Source organism: Schistocerca piceifrons, chromosome 1 (assembly GCF_021461385.2).
Source record: "Schistocerca piceifrons isolate TAMUIC-IGC-003096 chromosome 1, iqSchPice1.1, whole genome shotgun sequence".
Taxonomy (NCBI): Eukaryota; Metazoa; Arthropoda; class Insecta; order Orthoptera; family Acrididae; genus Schistocerca; species Schistocerca piceifrons.
Window position 1 is genome coordinate 51409436 of NC_060138.1, and position 18500 is coordinate 51427935.

The following is an 18500-nucleotide window of genomic DNA, read 5'->3' on the forward strand; positions in this document are numbered from 1 at the left end:
ATTCCTAGCCGAGAGTGTAGCGCGATGATGAAATTAAGTGCTTATTCCGTCAATTGGAAATACTAAGTAATAACATACTTTTAGCTTTATTTTTAAGGGAAGCTGATCTTTCTGTATGGAATGCGTTATTTAGAAGGCTAAGTCGTGGTTACGTATTTCTTTCTTTGTCGGCAGATTTTCGATATGAGTACAGTTCTTAGCTGGGGTATTCTCTTTCGCAGAACAAATGCACGAAATATGAACACAATTTTCAAACTCCAGAAAAGAACCATAAGAATAATAGGCAAAAATACTAGTCGAACTCATTGTAAACATCCATTCAAAACACTTGGGATTTTAACTGCTCCATGTGAATACATTTACCAATCAGCTGCACACATCAAAAGTGACATTGGTAATTACTGCACAAACTGCTCTGTCCATGACCATGCAACAAGAGATAGACTCAACTGGCCAGTGTATGATTTCACACACTGGCATCGGATGTTGTAAATGTGTAAATGCCTGGTTTACGTAGCCCCAGGTCATCCTTCACACTCCCTAGCAATGTCCCAATTTTGGAGGGTGGACAGGAGATACTCTTTATATCATATTTTGAAAGAATTCTGCTGATCTTTGCAGAAGTAGGTCCAACTTATAGCAGGTATGCCACCTTCTTCGCCTCCTCTGGCTCCTGTACCCTGTGGTTGGCTGGTAGCACGAAGTGCCCTTTGGATGTCTGTGGAGGAGTATCCATTTCTGCTGAACCCCAGCTGTAGATGTTGTATCTCTGTGGCCAGACTTTCCGTTTCTGACAGAGCTCGAGCCCTTGTGAACTAAAGTTATCAAGACTCCATTCTTCTGCGCAGGTGGTGGCAGCTACTGGCTTGAAGGTATAAGTCAGTGTGGATGGGCTTACGATACACACTGTGCCCCAGAGTGCCATCTGCCTTCCTCTTGACCAGGACATCCTGGAATGGGAGCTGTCCATCCTTCTCTAGCTCCATAGTAAATGTTACACTTGGGTGGTGTGAATTTATATATTCCATTAAGTCATCTAGCTTCTCCCTGCCAAGGGGTCAAATGACAAAAGTGTCATCGACATACCTAAGAAAGCACTTGGGTTGGTGAGGGGCTGATGCAAGTGCCTGCTCTTAGTACCCTTCCATTAAAAGGTTGGCTACCACTGGTGATAAAGGGCTGCCCATTTTCACTCCTTCTGTTTGCTTATAAAATTGACCCCTGTAAAGAAAATAGGTTGAGGTCACTACGTGCTTGAATAGGTCGATCAGGGCACCTGGCGAAATTCAAGCATCATGTTAACACCAGAACGGCCAACAGAATCAAACACCGTGCCAGCCTCATGCTGGCAAGAGAAAGAGTGCGTGACATGCGCCACCACCTAGATTTCATGTCCAGGGCGTTGCTCTTTCTCCACCTTTCCATAGCTGCTACCCTGACCCAAGAAGACTGGGACCAGGATGATGGTGTCTCCTGGTCCTTGGCTGAATACACCCTGAGGAAATCAACAGCATGTCAACAGGCCAAGTTTGAGTGCCTTAACAAGAAGGTACAACAGGATGGGGACACACAGACCTGAGCGACAAGCAGCTCGATGAGGCCATCTCAAAAGCACTGAGCAAGGGCCACAACTTGGTGACTCCCAGAAGAATACCTGTTGCAGCCTTCATCAGTTCAGTTGAGCAGGTCGTCAACATGCTACCTTCCAACGTGTCTGAAGAGATCCACAGGGAGGCCTGCAGGGCACTCACGAGGACGAAGCCCTCCAAAATCCAACATCTCAAATGAGGAGAGGGTGGCACTCAGGCAGCTACAGGAGAATGACAGCGTTGTGGTTCTGCCAGCTGATAAGGGTAACTCCATGGTTATCATAAACAAGTTGGAGTATGATAGGGAGGTGCAACAACATATGGAAGACACTGCTTACAAACCACTAGATGGTGACCCCACTGACAAGGTGGACAAGAAGACCCGGAAGTTGCTGAAGGAGACAGGTCTACCTGAACAGGTCATCAAGAAGCTTCGTCCCGAAGCACCTGTACCACCCAGACTATATGGACTCCCCAAGGTCCACAAGGAGGGGGTCCCTCTTCGACCGATTGTCAGTAACATTGCCAGAGTGACATTCCTCACTGCACAATACCTGAAGAAGATACTGGCACCATATGTGAGCAAATGTGCACACCATATTCGGAACTCGGAGGACTTCCTACAATGGCTAAGGCAGCTACACGCCGTGTACTCTGACATCATGGTAAGTTTCGATGTGGTGTCACTCTTTACACGAGTGCCACGCACCGATTCACTCAATATCATTGGAGAGAAGATCGATGGTGCCCTGATCGACCTGCTCAAGCATGTACTGACCCCAACATATTTTCTTTACAGGGGTCAGTTTTATGAGCAAACGGAAGGAGTTACAATGGGCAGTCCTTTATCACCAGTGCTAGCCAACCTTTTCATGGAAAGGTACAAAGAGGAGGCAATTGCATCAGCCACTCACCAACCCAAGTGCTTTCTTAGGTATGTCGATGACACTTTTGTCATTTGGCCCCATGGCAGGGAGAAATTAGATTTTTAAAATCGTGTGGTAGCATATTGAAAATGGATGCAGCAGTTTACTGCACGCCTTTCTCCACAAGAGCTAAAGAAGTGCGATACAAATTCAGATTGTGTTTATGCCTAGTATTAACTGAGTGAAAGCTGCTAATTCTTGGGAATAAGCTGATATTGGCACCACAAAATGAAAGTAAAGAATATGTATATTGAGAGTCTGTGGGGCGGCGGGTGGAATTATCTTGTTTAAAATGTTCCTGTTATTTATGCTGTTGTTTTGCCGTTCTCAACACTGGCTCTCTAACTACAATTTTGGCAACCAGAAAGTGATCAGCAAAATGTGAAGCCTGTAATTGGAATTCCTAGTGCCCACTTCATCTGAGAAATACACTTATAGCTACAGCTTATAACTCTGAGGATTTAGGAGATTGTCTGGGATTCATAATCATAAACGATCGTGGAAAAAACGTTCACTGTTTTCTGAAAGTCACAGATGAAAAAAAGGAATCCACACAATCTGACTTACAGAGCAGTTCAGAGTCTAATGCGCTGATTCAACTATAACTGTCCAAATTAAATGTTTAAGTGAATGCTCGCCATTATTTGATGATTAGTTTCATCAAACGCCACGCTAAATAATGGTAGAATGTCTGGCCCGCGGCGGCACGTGAAAATACGACATACGCGTACATAAGATAGATAATTAAAGTCGTCCCAGAATTAATACTTCACCCGAAAATGTTTTCATGGTTACGCGTATCCCGAGTAACTTAATACGGCCTCCGAGGCTGTTTATAGCAAAGATACCGACGCGACGCGACTCCCGACACAGATGGTGTGCTATTCAGCGTCTGGAGAGAACTGGGGCCTTGCTTCCTCGTGCAGCGTTCTTATGTATAAAGCCACGGTGCGGACGGCTAAGGGAACGCCTGATCAAATCGGCTCTCCCAACTAGCCGCTGGGCTAGTAAAGCACCACTTTTTTAAGTTACCGAATAAATCATTGCTTCCTTTGCTGATGGCCGATGAAGCTCTCAATTTAAATGTGCAATCAGCACACAGGTAAGTAATCATAATAAAAGTCTGACGTGGCTAAGTGAATTATTTTGGGCGAGAGAATTAATTTAATTACACTACATGCAGTAGACGAGCTCTGAACTTGTCCTTTGGAGATACGCTATCGCTAGAGTTTTATAGTTATTCAACTGAAACTTGTCACATCTTTATGATTATAGCGGATCTCCCTTCTACTTAAATTTAATCATCCTAGCCTTGTTTATTAGCCTACTTAATCTATCTTGCTTCCTGAATTTTTAAGACAAAAACCAGAAAATATTGAATTTCTACTAAAATCTTAATTTGTGAGATCCAAAAGACTGTTTCTATCAAATTATTATGAAAAAGGAATCTAAATATAAATTTTTAAGTCTCTAGCTCTTTTCTGTTGCGCCAATGATTTTTACAGAAAAACATCCAAATTTCAAAAATGGTTAAAGTTATTGAACTGACATTCAACACATATTGATTTAGTATTACTCCTGACATGCTAGAACCGTTTCAGGTTATTTGCTTGATTTTAAAAGTATTGTGCAACATTTATGACGTCAGAGCTAGTTACAGCGGACTAGGCTGGCGCACAATGGAAAGACTGATGTAAATTTATTATAGCGTGAGTAGGCTGCTTCCCTACAAGTCGAATGCCAGAATACACAGACTAATGAACAGGGGTCGACAAGAGGTTCGCGCAATTACGTCGTAAGTGAACGAAAAGAAGCAAAGTAGTCAACCTTTCGTGTCGAACTATCATCTATTACAGACAGTGTTTGAACAGTAAAGGTGGCAGCATTAAGTCTTGGAACAAGATCCTGAATGTGAGATCTCCACTGCAGTTGTGAGCTGCTACCTGTACTCGATAATGGTCACACTTCTGGAGCAATATTTTGTCACCAACACGATCAAACGCCTTATTTAAATAAAAAAACATGCCTAGTGATCGAAGCCTTTAGTTTAATCCATCCAGTACCCGTCAGAGAATCTGCTAAACCACTTCTAAAACAGAACTGTACATTTGATAGCAAATTATTTGAGACAATATGATTAATTATCCTCATAAACACAGCCTTCTGAATAACTTTAGCAAAAACTGATGGCATATAAGTAGGTGTAAGACTGTCTGCATTATCCCCTTCTCCCTTTTATAAAGCGGCTTTACTACGGAATACTTTAGTCTTTCAGGAAACTGACTGTTCTTAAAGGAAAAACTACAAATATTGTGAAGTACGGGGCTAACATGTGCAGCACAGTACTTTAATTGTCTGTCAGTTACTCCATCTCATCCATGAGATATGTTAGTTTTCAGTGATCTAATTATTGACTCAATCTCCCATTTGTCAGTATCACAGTGTTTCAGACATCTCCAATAGAGCTATATGTTTCCCTATAGGAACGTCATTTTTATTTAATTCACCAGCAATGTTCAGAAAATTGTTGAATATTGGACATAAATCTGACTTATCAGTAATAGATACATTTTTTACTACAAACTGACTTTATATCGTCGACCTTGTGCTGCTGAACAGGCACTTCCTTCATGACTGACCATATGGTTTCAAATTTGTCCTGTGAATTAGCTATTCTACTTGCGTACCACATATTCCTTGCCTTCCTAATAATATTTTAAGCACCTTAAAATACTATGTGTAATAGGCTACTGTCGCTCGATTGGACTACTTCTAACATTCTGATATAATTCCACCTTCGGTCTACATGATATCCTTATCCAATATTCAGCCACCAAGGCTGCCTTTTACTGCTAGTACCCTGTTAAGAACGTTCTAATGGAAAGCCATTTTCAAAGACCGCTATCGGTATACGTGCATATCGCTACGCTATTAATTTTGTTACTGCAGTACACGTTCCACATCAATTCGTTTACCTCAGATTATTCTAAATGTTAATGTTAAATGTTAAGTCAAATATTAACAGCTCCTTTTAAACTGATTAGATGATACATATGCATGGTGTTATAAACATTAGTACGATGAAAAAGGAGTTTATTCAAAGGGTGGGGATTTATTCTCGTAAAGAAAGAAGAGTGCAGCTTCGACTGAAGCATTGAAACCTTTCCCACCGTTACAGAGCATTTCAATCAACAGTTCTGGGAAAAAAGAAATCGTGATTTTTACCAACTGAATACTGCGTTAAAGTGATAGAGACGTGGTACGTGTGTTGTATTTAAGACGATAGTCATGTGATAATAATTTCAAATCCCAGAACTGAATGATAAGTTCCAGTCAAAGTTTTAATGTCTCGTATTTTTAGAGAGCATTTAATCCTGTAGAAATGCTATTAGTTAATAAATTAAAATCATCAAAACGCTATGATTCGATATGTAGAAGTTGAAAGAAGCTAGATATATTTTATGTCAAAGAAAATAAGTTTCAATAACGGTACTATTGCACTGCGGATGGAACACAATTTCAACAAATATGAGTATCACCAATCACTGGACGTCCTCAGCAAGCAGAACGAAGGGATAGCAGGACGGTGAGTAGCATAGCCAGGGAGAGGAGAAGCTCTGCATTGTTTCAGTTCCTTCTGGTAAGGGTATTTCCATACCACGCCCCTGAGTTGGCCGTGCCGCCTTGGGAGCCAGCGTCTGCATCTCTGAGGGAAAGTGTCCGCGCAGTAAAACCGAACGACCAGCAGGTGGCCCGAACAGCATCCGCGAAGTATGCGCGGCGCGGTACGCTAGCCCTGGATGGCCTATTGTCAGCTCAATAGGACCATTCCTCTGCAGACTTTCATAAGGGACGAGCCTCTATGGCTCAATAGGCAGGGAAAATGGAAGCCATTGTTTGGCCAATCCCCGTTATATTGAAGAAATAAAATAAGCGATCCCATGGCTTCTTGCGATATTATTGATGATTTGACCGTCGCAGGGACGCAGGCCGAGAGCAGACTGAAGTAATGTGACTGAAGTAATAGAAAATATCAGTGATGGAGGGTGGTTATATAGGGCAGGGTCGCGCAGTATCGGCCGGCTTGAGTTTTTCTGACTTGACTGAGTAATTGTCGTGGCTAATCGGGATATTAATATACTATTCTCTTATCTCAAGACATGCTGTATGAATAGCACAGTGTAATCCTATTTTTTATTTATGGTACTTAATTACATCAAAAATGATGGAGGTAGAATTACAAGGCTTGTAGAACGTGTGTTGCAGTATTGGTCAGTGTCTTTTCAGTGAGAATATCGGTTGTTAATGATATCCTCAATGATACTTACTAAATAATAATAGAAGACATAAGTATGGGTAGCTATTGGTACTATTTCAGCTCAGTTCAGCAATGTTTAGCTCACTGTTTTAAGGAGACCGCCAGTAAGACACAAAATATTCTTCTGTTCCACACATTACGGCAGGGTGAAAAAGAGAGAGTGTCAGGAGGGAGAGAGGGATGATATATATACGCACGTATGATAAATCCCTTCCCACAAAAATATTTCTTTTTTTCGTACCTCCTCTGTGTTACCACAGATGGTATGCCACTGATCTTATTTGTACTAAGATTGCAATACCTCGATCAAATTTTCTATTACTTTGTGTAAAAGTGATGCCAGTCGCTTTTTATTAGCAGAACACGAGAAACTACACAATTACATTCCACTTTATGTCTGAAATAATTTCTGTTCTTCAACAAATTAATGAACTGCGTATCTCCGTAATTACTGTCACACAGCTCTCAACTATATGTACCAAATAATCATACGCTGGTAATAAAGTCTTAACTAACACTGACCGCGGCAGACAACATATCTGTCCTCCGACACTGCCGAACCAGCTCTGATCTTACTGTGAAACCACTTCGCCCGCCATTCAAGTTAGGGGGGATCTGGAGTTCACCGAAGAGCTTTGTCCGACTTTTCGTTTCAGAGTTATTTATTATTCTGCTGGTTAGTAATACTTGCGAAGTAATGGAATGATAACAAGCTATTGAGAGATGTTTAAAATATGACATGCAAGTAAATACGCTGGTTAGTTTGTCTAATGTTAATAGCACAAGTTTGTCATTTTGGCGAATGCAGCAGCCAATCGCGGAGAAGTACTATTATTTAGGCAGTCTTTCTCACGATACCCGTAACTAAGAAGTCATCTGTCATTGGTACCACACACCACGTAACGTCTTCTTGCAACTGCTGCCTTCTCAACTGCTGTAAGGAGAGCTTCTTGTACCTGAATATGATGGCTGCAAAGCCAGAAATATTACAACTTCCAACAGGTGACCAGCCTCTACACTTGTTACACAGCAACCAGTCTTCTTCAGATGACTCCAAAAACACAATTCACCTTTTAGCCTCTTCGGTGGACCCACTACTTCTAGTATATTCGAGTTTCTTTGCCCCTTTGTAACTGGCTTTCTGTGGCCACCCCTCGCTTGTTTATTTTATTCTGGAACACCACAACATTCTTCAACTCTCTTTCAGAATTTAGTTCGTCTGTTTTTTAATATGTTCTCTCATGGTGGCGATCTTTTACCTTTCTAATAAATGAAAACGATTCTGTTGCCTCCCTCGCAGTCCCTTTGTGAGACATAATCTTGCTTAGAGCCATTTTTGTGCACTCTTCGACCAATTTTCATCTTACTTTACTCTCAGTTTCCGCCATTTTATCCCGAGAAGAGATAAGAAGTAAAGAATACAATTTAAAAATTGATGTTATTCTGGCCGATACTGTAACTAGCTTTTTGTATCGGCCAGAAGTAAGACAGTGCAGTGGCCGGTACTGCACGACAAATAATCAGTAAGATCTAGTCTTTTACAGAAATGGTCATGAAACATTTGTTAGATGTCATTCCTTACATAACATAGGTTTCCTTCAAAATTTGCACGACAGGCCTCAAAATATCCTCCATGCACTAAGTGCTCCAGCAACGCCATCAAGTACTCAGAGCAGACAAATCGTTGGCGAGAGGAAGAAGTTATCCGCGTCCAGTGCACCTGGAGACACAAGCTTGTTTCTGCTTACTGCACACGACTGCCGGCCAGGGGTGGAAAGGGAAATCACAGCAGTGGCCGATACTGTAAGCTGGCTGATACTGCATGACATTCCCTTAAAGAATTCCATTGAATTATCTCCCTCCAGTTTGATTTAATACGATCTGCTTGGACTTGGAAGAGAGTGCATTGTGTCGTACTCCAAAATTTTTCAGACCAATGCTTTCCCTTCATGGGAAATTATTAAGAACTGACCGATGAGTGAATGACGGCAAGAGTCATATACATCCGAGGCTTGACCAGTGGTAGGGTATCTGTACCTATCTGTACCTATCCAGAAACTCGGGCAATGTAACGGCTTATTTCTGCTGGAAGTTATATTTTAGAATCATAAATACATATGACGCTGTAACTAAAAGTGTCATTCTAAAACTAAAAAACGCTTGCTACTCCGCACATTGCAATTGAAGGTACTGCAACGAAACTTAGCCCTGAATCTATCTCTTCGCAATTCGTATTCAAACATTCACCGTTTCTGTAGTTTTCGCATAATCATTTTCCTCCAGTTTTTTGCAACAACTACGGAAGTCCTTTTTCAGTTCGTTTTCCACAAAAAAAAAAAAAAGAATCCTTCAGTTTGAGAATAGGACAAGTCTGGGCTATACGGCGGATTATAACATCCCCAACTTTTACACAAAATTTACTCAGAGTTATGTAATCATGCCAGGCACCTCTGGATAGTATATCGATAATCATACAGAGATCATAATGTGTAAGTAGTATAAACAGTCGTGAAAGAAGGGCACCACTTTCTTTTCTCTCTTTTGCCTTTTTCTTTTGGGCATTGTGTCTCTCTCGGTTAGCTTGATTCATGTTACGCAATGAATGCTGCGGATCTGATGAAATGGTCATAGGAGATCTTTCTTGGACTGTTACTTAATTATTTACAACTGGAACTACTATTAGAAATCAGAATTCAAGTGCGTGTATTTGAATATCCCACCTTTCATGTAGAGAATATTTTGTTATAAATATTAGGCTCTGTGGGATTGTGTAAGTTGATTTTTCTTTCCTTAAAATATACTGGTAAAGTTTAACTATATTTCGTTTATAAATCTGTCATTCCTTTACAGATTCATTATTTTGTTTGTTTTCTTAAATACGGAAGAGTTTCTTTAGGTTATTATAGATTTTGTGCGCTATTTCATGTGCCGTAGTCTATTGTTTGTGAAATACGATAGATCGCACTATCATTTGAATATTACTAAGCCCGACAGTCAGTTTAATTCTAAATTCCGCAAGGAAACCTTTTTAAATTCATGCTCAGTAACAAATTTTATCAAAAGACTTGCTCTTCAAGCCAAAACTGTGGGCCGTTGCTACTTTCAGAAGGAACTGCATTAACTTACGTAAAAGTTCAGAATTAAGCCACTCACTTATTGAAAGAGGCCCCAGTTTCTTTTAACGTTGGCGCCATTGCTTTTCATGTTAAAATAAAACCCGAAATTGCCTTTCATGTTAATTGCAAGTGAAATAAATAAACCCTAATTAACGGGTAATGACGTTATAGGATGTTCAAAAACGCTCCGCTTAAGCTGCCGAAGAAACTCCTTCGCAAACGCTGGGGAGTGCGGGTGAGGGTTATCACGCAGGAGCACAACGTTACTGGACGACAATACACGCCTTTTGCTTTGAACTGCGCGGCGTGTGGGTGAAGGATATTACAGTGGGCGGCTGCATTTATGTCGTCTCCTCTTCCGAGAGGACGGTCTGACATGTGCGTCACCCATTTTGGTGAAGTTTTGCAAGAACGTTCTGTATCGAAAACAAAGAGATAAGAGACGTGTGTTTGGAGTTTTTGCTAGATACTGCCCGCAGCTCGTGGTCGTGCGGTAGCGTTCTCGCTTCCCGCGCCCGGGTTCCCGGGCTCGATTCCCGGCGGGGTCAGGTATTTTCTCTGCCTCGTGATTGCTGGGTGTTGTGTGATGTCCTTGGGTTAGTTAGGTTTAAGTTGTTCTAAGTTCTAGGGGACTGATGACCATAGATGTTAAGTCCCATAGTACTCACAGCCATTTGAACCATTTTTTTGCTAGACACTCCCTCGTTTTTGACCGAAACAAAACGAGGTCGAAGTTGCTGACGGGAAATCATATTTTCAGCGCTATACATCGAAAGACCGTCTAAGCACAAACATTTTTGTATAATATATTGTCCAAAGTTAATAACATTCGAATTATTAATGTTTTTGTAGTTTCACTCTGTAGGCTGGTCAGCCCTCGTTCTACGTGTCTAACAGAGAAAACTTCGGCAATGGAGCGGCCAAGGCTTTAGACTAGTGAATTTCTAGTCCGTGTTCGATTCTTGGTCGTCGCATTTTTTTTTACATTTGACACTTTGTCAGTGTAAAAGTTGAACTCCTCCCAAATAGGCCATGAGGGCCGAACGGTAACAACCGGTCGCCGCTTTATCCTCAGGCCAAAGGCATCAGTGGATGCGTGTGGTCAGCACAAGTTCCTCCAGCCGTATGTCAGTTTACGAGAATGGAGCAGATTCTTCTCAGTCAAGTAGCTCGTCAGTTTTCCTCACAAGGGCTGAGTGCATCCCGCATGCCAACAGAGCTAGGCAGACCGGATGGTCACCCATCCAGCCTGACAGCGCTTAACTTCGGTGATCTGACGGGAACTGGTGTTACCACTGCGGTAAGGCCGTTGGCTACTTCTTCAGTGTACCTCGTATAATTCTGACAATTGGAGTACATTTATTTGCCTTTTTGGAGGTAATACATCGGGGGATGTGATTAATAATCAAACAAATACATTTCATAATTTGTTGACAGTTATTCTCATAGTGATAAATAGTACAAAAATATACCTAAAGAATATTATTGTGTAACCCTAACTAACAGTTAGACTACATCATGGTAAGGTAGAGATTCCGAAATCTGATATTGTACTGTAAAGCGCACCAAGGAGCAGATAGAGACTCAGATTACAATTTAGTAATCATGAAGAGTAGGATAAAGCTCAAGAGACTAGTCAGGAGGAATCATTGTCCAAAAAAGTGGGATATGGAAGCAATAAGAAACGAAGAGAGACGCTTGAAGTTCCGTGAGGCTACACATATTGTGATAAAGAAAAAGTTCAGTATGCTATTCAGAGGAAGAGGAATAGGCATTTCTAAAAAGAGCAGTACGAGAAGTTGGAAAGAAAAACGTAGTTCCTCGGACGGTAACTGCGAAGGAACCATGGATAACGGAAGAAATATTTCTGTTGATCTTCGAAAGAAGGAAATACAAAAATGTTCAGGGAGATTGAGGAGTACAGAAAGATAAGTCATCTAGCAGTCTAATATAATAAAAACACAGGAAAGTTAAGGTGTAATAGCTGTTGGAAAATTGCAAAGAAATAGAAAAAGAAATGATTGCCGAAAGAACTGACTCAGGCTACAAAAAGTCAAAACAATCTACGGACAAATTAAAAGCAAGGACACTGACATTAAGCGTGCAGTGGGAATTACGCTGTTCTATGCAGAGGAAAGAGCGAATAGGCAGAAGTACACGAAGGCCTCCGTGATGGGGAGGACGTTTTTGATGACATGATAGAAGAAGGTTGAGGAATCCATAGAGAAAAGATTGGCGATTCAGTGTGAAGAAATAGGGGATCCAGTATTCAAATCAGAACCTGAAAGAGTTGTGGAAGACTTTAGATCAAGTAAAGGAAAGAATAGATAAAAGAGTTTCTAAAATTATTTGGGAAGTGGCAACGAAACAATTATTCATGCTCCTATGTAGAATATATGAGACTCGTCATACATTACCAGGGTTTCGGGAGAACATCATTCACACAATTCCGAAAATTGCAAGAGCCGACAAGTCCGATAATTATCAGACAATTAGCTTTAAAGCTCATGCATCCAAATTACTGAGAAGAATAATATATAGAAGAATGGAAATTTGACGATGTGTTAGATGACGACTAGCTTGACTTTAGGAAAAGTAAAGTCAACAGAGAGGCAGTTCTGACGTTGCGCTTGATAACAGAAGCAAGGATAAAGGAAATCCAAGACACGTTCATAGGACTGTCGACCTGGAAAAAGCATTATACAGATTCAAATTCAGAGAAAAATAAGGGTTGGCTGTAGGGAAAGACGGATGATATACAATATGTAGAAAAAACAAGAGGGAAATATAAGAGTAGAGCACCAAGAAGGAACTGCTATGATTAAAAAGGGTATAAGATGGGAATGTAGTCTTTTGTCCATACTGTTCAATCTATACATCGAAGAAACAATCACGGAAATAAAAGGAAAGATTCAAGAGTGGGATTAAAATTCAAGGTGTAAAGGTAGGTATGACAAGATTTGCTGAAGACATTGCTGTCCTTAGTGAAAGCGAAGCAGAATTCCGAGATCTGTTGAATGAAATGAACGGTCTAATGAGCTCAGAATACGAAATGGGGGTAAATCAAAGAAATAAGAAAGCAATGAGAACTAGCAGAATCGAGAACCACGAGAAACGCAACGTCGAACTTGGTGATCACGAAGTTGATAAAGTTAAGGAACTCTCCTTCCTAGGTAGCAAAATAAGCAATGATGGACGGAGCAAGGAGGACATGAAAAGCAGACGAGTACTGGCAAGAAAACTCTACTAGAATCGAACATAGTGCTTAACTTGTGGAAGAGATTTCCGAGAATGTACATTAGGAGCACTGTGAAGCGTGGTAGTGACACATGAATTGATGGAGAACCGGAACAGAAAAGAATCGAAGCATTTGAGATGTGGTGCTACAGACGAATGTTGAAAATTAGGTGGACTGATAAGGTCAGGAATGACGTGGTTCTGCGCAGAATCGGTGTTGTGACTTAGCAAGACAGCCAAGTCACAACGAGAGGAAGCCGAAAGGCACGCGTTAAGCTCACGCAGATTGGCGTGAGGTCTGGAACAGTTAAAAGAAAATGAGAACTTAGAAAATGGATGCAGTTGCTGTAATACTTAACTTTAATCCACATTTGTAGAACATCGCTTCACAATATTAATTATCACAGCTATGGCGCCTTGCTAGGTCGTAACCAATGACTTAGCTGAAGGGTATGCTAACCATCGTCTCGGCAAATGACAGCGTATTTGTCAGTGTGGCTTCGCTAGCAAAGTCTGCTGTACAACTGGGGCGAGTGCTAGTACGTCTGTCTAGACCTGCCGCGTGGTGGCGCTCGGTCTGCTATCACTGACAGTGGCGACACGCGGGTTCGGCGTATACTAATGGACCGCGGCCGATTTAAAGGCTACCACCTAGCAAGTGTGGTGTCTGGCGGTGACACCACATTCGGCAATGAATGGAAGACAGTGACAAGAGGAATGGACAGGATGATAGAACATGAGTTAGGATATCAGGGAATAACTTCCTTGTTGCTAAGGGGTAAACACCGTGGAGTAAGACAGAGACTCGAATACACCCGGCAAATAACTGAGAACGTAGATTCCAAGTGCTACCCAGAGATGAAAAGGTTGGCACAGGGGTGGAATTCGTGATAGGCCGCATCAGACCAATCTGAAGACAGATGAATGAATCTGAGAGACACAATCTACAATCTATCACAGGGTGCCCACACAGGTGTCTCAGGGGCAATAGAGAGAGTTGGGGAGATGTGATTCGATAGCAGTGATACTTATTTCGGGAACATACTGCTTTGTGATTGTCTGAGAGCATAATGAAGTCGACGCCGTTTGAGGAACCTTGGACAAAATACTCAAAACTGTGGGAAATCCCATAAAAATACATGATATTGGGGAGAAAACGTAAAAACTGAGAGGTTTACATATGTTCAAAAATGGTTCAAATGGCTCTGAGCACTATGGGACTTAACATCTATGGTCATCAGTCCCCTAGAACTTAGAACTACATATGTTCCTGAGTGTGGTCTCTGGTAGTGCCACGTAATGCAAAACTGTTATCAACAAATACACCAAGGTGATGTAATTAGTTATTAACAAATAGACATAGCCTACAACCTCTCCCCAAGCTCCAAAGTGCCTCTGGTTATAAAGTAGGAAAATTGCCGAAAATGGTTGGAAAATATGTAAGATACGGAATAATGAGTTTATTTACGTATCTGCTTGGTTGTGGTCTCTCCTGGTGCCTCGAATGAAAATATATCAAATTGCTATTGACAAACAGAACCCAAATGAGGTAATTTTTAATAAACAAATAGACACACCGTCTCACTGTGCTGTTCAGCTCCTGAGCTGAGTAACTCCCTCCACTCAAGGGTCCCAGTTTTAAAAGGTGAAGGTGTGAGGGGGTTGCTTAATACTCATACTTGGTCCAGAGGGGTGGGCAGGGGAGAAGGAGAGGTGTTGCCGTCATTTTTATGACACGTGACCAGAGTCGAGTTACATCCTGACTTTGGACATTATTCCTATAATTACCCGGGTTAATCCCCTAGGTGACCTTGACCAATTTCCGGTGGTTCCCTGGGGGAGAGCGAGTAGGCGAACCGAGGACCACAAGTGAGTTACCTTGGGTAACCTAATACCAGATGTGTAGCATGACACCGGCTGTGATGAGATCGACCCAGACCCAGCATTTGTAATGATATTCTTCTTCTGAAATGGAGTCGAAGTTCTTTTTTATACAGACAGCTAGCAGCGTTAATTTTAATTATATATGAACTGAAACATTTCCTTGCATCTTTCTCTGATAATTCGCATAGCAAATGCTTACAGGTTCCGATTCCATTTTGTGGAAATTTTGCCATTCCCTGACAAGTGACAAACATCAGAACATTTTCAGTGAAGCCTGTTTTGCCTATTTTAAAGTGAAAATTGGTCGTCAAGAGATATCATAGCTACTCACAAAGTATAAAAGCAGTGTGTTGAGACTGTGCGTAATGCTTTAGGGTAACACCATGACAGTCGTTAGACCGCTTGTTCAAGAGTGATTGCGTTTCCCTCGATTATGCTCACGCCGGTGACATGGGACGGGCGAGCCCATTTGCTCGGAGATAAGGTAAGTATGACAACAACGTGTGCTAACAGCGACAATAGTAGATTCCATTGCATCGTGTCTCCACAGCAATGTCTCCCCTAAGTTCCAACGAACATATAACCATCTCGCTCTGAAGTCAGCTCTAAGTTTCGAGCTTCTGCAAAAGATCGCTAATCTTGGTGATTTTGCGACTGTTTAAATGCGGCATGTTTGTTTCATTGTTTCTGCAACAGTGTTCTGACCCGTTTTGTGTACCAAGGAGGATCAGCTCCGTCGTTTGTTAATTTATTTGGCATAAATCTCTCAACTGCTGCCGATAATATTTCTTTGAATTCAGGACACATCTGGTCTACACTTATATTGTTCGTTTGGAAGTAGTGGAGATTGACTCTCAGGAATACGTCAAGTGAATTTTTATCTGCTTTTATGAACAGTTATATTCTTCGTTTATTTTTGAAGGATTTGGGGGCTACGATGTTCAGTCTCGCTACGACAATCCTGTGTTCACAAATCCCTGTATCCGTTTTGATGTTCGTTATTAACTCAGGATTATTTGTTGCTACGAGGTCAAGTGTGTTTTCTCAACCGTTTACTATTTGCGTGGGCTCATGAAGTAATGCTCGAAATAATAATCAGAGATTGCGTTTAGCACAATTTCTGATGATGATGTTTTGTGCGTAGCTCCCGAATTAAACATGTATTTTGTCCAACGTATCGAGGGTAAATTACAGTCACCACCAACTATACTCGTATGAGACGGGTCCTGCAGTGAGTTTTTCAGTGATCTCTGTGTTTATGTGTGTATTTTGCATATGAGTGGGCTTTATAAGCACCGTAATTGTTCGGATCTCTGCTTGTTCTCACATTACTGATACACCATTTGTGAATTTGGTTGTTGGGTGTCTATTACAATAAGTCTTGTGCGTATGCGGTTACGATAACTCTTTTTCCTCCCTTCTTCACCCCTCCTTCCATCCACTACATACTTTGTGTCACGCTTCTGTGCTGTCATGACGGTTTTAGTACTGACTAGGTACTTTCGTCTTAGGCACTCTCATTGGTAGTTTGCTGTTCTATAACACAATTGTTACTGGAGTTAGTCTGGGTTATCTGTTCTGGCTCAATTTCGTACGTAGTAAGTCCTTTTGTAGCGTACTTCAGGCAATTTTCGCGTAATGAGCTATGCTGGCGTGTTCGTTGCTGTTATTGACCTCCATTTATATGTTTGGTGGTAGAACTGTGTGTTTTAATCTTAGAATTACAACCAGATGTCTTTAAATGCCTCCTTTTCTTTGAGCGGTGTGCTAGTCAGAAAGATTTTCTGATATTTCTTGTGCATGTATTGTTGAGTCATCCTTTATGATACACTCAATTCTCACAGGCTATTTAGTGTCCCTGTGTGTGTTTGTTTCATGGCAGTCCATGATATATAGATACATCGCACATGAATGTTTTATATCATGAACAGGTTCCTGTGGGCGTTTTTCATACAATCTACGTATGTTGTTATCTGAGGTGGGTCTGGTATTCGGTCTTTGTATTCTGACTATTGACACTTCTTGGGCATTCATTTTATGTATATGACTTAATGTATGGTCCTCATCAGTATAAAACTTAGTATATTATACAACGACACGACACATAGGTCATGATTCTTCTCTTTACTTGTTTATAAGGTGGTGTCTCCTTTATACATTTATCACCCTCTACACTTATTTTGTCTTTCGGTAGGTTATTTAAGCGCTGCGCAGATAATGTACGTCCGACTAGTCGTTAAGAATCATGGATTAATTATTTAAAGAAGTTATTAATAAACAATGTAACTGTACGATGTACTGAGAGGAAATTTCTTATGGTATACTTCAGATATGTCACAATGGATGTATCTGTTCGTTCTATCAAATGTAAGCTGTAAATTCCTTGTTTCTCATTCTGTTTTTAATCTGTTTATATGTCGCTTGATTGATATGTTGATAACCCTGTCGATACTGTTTTATGCACACAAGCCTGAAGACCGCGCATTGAAACGCCGAAACTGTTTGCAACAAAATAAATAAAATCATATGGACGGATGTACGCCTTTTACTTTCTCACAGTACAAGATATTTAGTCTGACCCGATGTTTTGAACGTCCTAACAGTCACTGATCCGCCACTACTTGCAAGTTAACATTGTCAGTAGTTCAGAAGGCTTCTTCTAATGAAGTACTCGGCATAATGTCTCGTAGTTGCGCGAAACACACCACGTGGAGTTTATGTACGACATGAAATGCTCATACACGAGTGTATGCTAAAATAATAGAGCCATTTGAACCATTTAAATGAAGGAAAAGGTTCAAATGGGTCTAAGAACTAAGAGACTTAACATGTCATCAGTCCCCTAGACTTAGAACTACCTAAACCTAACTAACCTAAGGACATCACACACAACCATGCCCGGGGCACAATTAGAACCTGCGACCGTAGCAGCATCGCGGTTCCGGATTGAAGCGCCTAGAACCGCTCGGTCACAACGGACGGCTAAATGCAGAAAAATGTGCGTTAATGCAGGTGAGTAGGAACCAAATCCCATAATTTTCAAATACAGTATTAGCAGTTTGGTGCTTCACAGACTAACGGCGATTAAGTATCTAGTAGAAAAGTTGCATAGGGAAGCGAAATGGAACAAGCAAGTATGTACTTCATTAGGAGATGCCAGTAGTCGCCTTCGGTTTGCTGGGTCTGTTGTAGGATTGTGTAGCTCATCTGTAACGGAGATCGCGTATAAAACAGTTGTGCGACTCATTTTTGAATGCTGAAAGAGTATTTGAGATTCCTATCAGATATGATTTCAGAAAGACATTAAAGCTGCTAGGTTTGTTGCCGGTAGCTTCGATTAACAAGCGACAAGTACCGTGATGCTGCGCGAAGTAAAATGGGAATCCTTACACGGAAAACGGCGTTAGTTTTCGGAAGACACTAGTGAAAA